The 2,670-nt window shown below is 45.4% G+C and overlaps 1 protein-coding gene across 2 annotated transcripts in view; it reads right to left on the minus strand.

Moving 5' to 3' along the window:
* The window catches only part of LOC118739630 (T-cell immunomodulatory protein), a 28,413-nt gene that overhangs the window by 2,261 nt on the left and 23,482 nt on the right, over window positions 1–2,670 (minus strand). The window lies entirely within an intron of this gene.

Genomic DNA, 2,670 nt, shown 5'->3' on the forward strand with positions numbered 1-2,670 from the left:
TAGTGTGGCTGCCCTATTAACTAAATTTTTACTAAGTGACGGACAAAGTTTTAGTCAATATCTCGGAAAATAAAGGGCATATCCAAAAAATGATAACACCAATCGGAAAATAGTTTAAAATATATAACTGCATCTATACCTGAAAATCGTCAAAATAGCGCATACGACAATATTTTATCCAGGCGACGATTCATCCTCAGTGAGAGAAACATGAATGATAGTACGAAAACGCAAAAGCACTAACAATTTGCAACTTTTAGGAACAGTTGATTAGTCATTTATTTTCCGAAGCAATTTCCTGGGTATTCATATAAATCCTTAAATGTCTCGTAACCGCTTAAACTTGTTAAACAAACTAGTTTTTATACTAAATTAAGTAAATTCACGAGGCATTTTCACCCTATTAAGTATATCGGGTGATCCATCTAGACCTTTTTAATAAAACAAAAACAATTAAAATAGAAATGGATGTCGGAAGAAACATCTCTCTCTGACATTTATTTTATAAAATGATTTCATTCAAATGTTGGCTGCATACAGAGCACAACCGTCGGATGCATTTATAACCTCCGTCCGAGTTTTCCTGTCGAAGTGTCTGTCCTAGTTGATGAGCGTGACAACCTTCGTCAGGCCGATCCCGGAAATCCCCGCATTAGGGATCTCAACGTGGAGAGGGATCCCAAAGGAGAGTCTTAGCGTCCGATAACACCCCTTTCCCAGTAGCGAAGACACTTGAGGCCTTGCTACTTCCGCACTATACGAACTACCTGATCCCAGCGAGGCATCTGCATGGGTTCCGTAAAGTGCACAGCAGGACAATGGCTCTTGACGCCATAAACACTCAAAAAATTCATGGTCTGAACCGAACCCGCCCCTGCGAGAAAACAGTCTTAGTAACGCTGGACCTGTCAGGGGTTTGACACCCTCAGCCACTCCACGCTACTAGAAGACGTTGAAGATCTTTCGCACAGGGACTCAAACGGTGGTCAGCGATTTACTTGAGTCGACATTCGTCAGTAATTTTTGAAGACAAAACCAGAAAATCGAGAAAAATTTAACGGGGAGTTCCACCCTTTTTACCACCTGAACGTAGGAGGTCAGACTTCAGCTAGGAATTCACGTCGATGGCGAAATAATCCCGACGGTGAATAACTCTAAAATTCTCGGAATTACCTTCGATAGTCTGCGCTGTCAGAGTACAGAGGCGCAACAAGGTCCTCAATCGCTAGCCGGCAGCACATGGGCCAAAGACAAAGAAATGTTGTTGGCAACATACAAAGCAATCAGCCGGCCGGTTCTTAACTACGCTGCGCTCATTTGGTCGCCGGGGACTGGCAGGACGCAGTGGACGAAGCTACAGACTTACCAAAACACGGCGCTCCGGACAGCCACCAGACGCCTTCTGATGTCGCCACAGCACCACTACACGACGAGGCTCAGATGCTCCCCATGAAGGAGCATAACACAATGCTTTGTAAGCAGTTTCTAGTAGGATGTCACAGACGCGGGCACCCGAACAGATACCTTCTTGCAGCAGAGCCCTCGCCAAGGCACGTCACGAGCTGATGGACGAAGTCAAGAGGTTCATAAAACGACCTCTGGACCCGTCAGCTTACTCACAGAGAGTCGGTCCCCACTTACACCGACTCTCGACCTGTGAATACCGTTTTCGGAACACAACCACCAGACGTGGATAGGTCAGACCTTCGTTTGCCTCGGGAGACTCGGGCCACAATAGCCTAACTTCGCTCAGGCTACTGCAGCAGGTTAAACTCGTACCTGAGCAGATTAGAGGCAGATGTTCCCTTCATGCGGATAGACACCCCACGACTAGAGACATCTCTTCGCATGCCCCTAAACCCCACTCAAGTAATCGAATTTGCACGCTTCCTGGGCTTCCCATTAGTTGAGCTTGACGACAACGATTAATGGACAAGGTAGGGCTGAGTACCCGCTACAACAACAACAACAATCATCTGGACGAAGGACGTCATTAAATTACGTGACAAGAGAAAAGTCATAAGGTCGCTGCTAGCCGGCAGCACCTTGCGAGCCGACAAAGAGACCCTGTTGCGCCAATTACCCACCGACGGAGCCGCCATTCCGTACTTGCCGTCCGTATCAACATATAAAATTGCTGTTGTTAGAGAGAGGGAGAGAGAGAAGCAACGACAACGTCACCGTCATGCTGTGGTGAGTTTTCGTTATCACAAAAATCCTATGAGAACATAACGGGTGATTTTTTAAGAGCTTGATAACTTTTTTTTTAAAAAAAACGCATAAAATTTTTGAAGATAATTTCATTTAAATGTTGACCGCGGCTGCGTCTTAGGTGGTCCATTCGGAAAGTCCAATTTTGGGCAACTTTTTCGAGCATTTCGGCCGGAATAGCCCGAATTTCTTCGGAAATGTTGTCTTCCAAAGCTGGAATAGTTGCTGGCTTATTTCTGTAGACTTTAGACTTGACGTAGCCCCACAAAAAATAGTCTAAAGGCGTCAAATCGCATGATCTTGGTGGCCAACTTACCGGTCCATTTCTTGAGATGAATTGTTCTCCGAAGTTTTCCCTCAAAATGGCCATAGAATCGCGAGCTGTGTGGCATGTAGCGCCATCTTGTTGAATCCACATGTCAACCAAGTTCAGTTCTTCCATTTTTGGCAACAAAAAGT

Source organism: Rhagoletis pomonella, unplaced genomic scaffold, assembly GCF_013731165.1.
Source record: "Rhagoletis pomonella isolate Grant_MI unplaced genomic scaffold, Rhpom_1.0 Rhpom_scaffold_00005, whole genome shotgun sequence".
NCBI classification, from domain to species: domain Eukaryota; kingdom Metazoa; phylum Arthropoda; class Insecta; order Diptera; family Tephritidae; genus Rhagoletis; species Rhagoletis pomonella.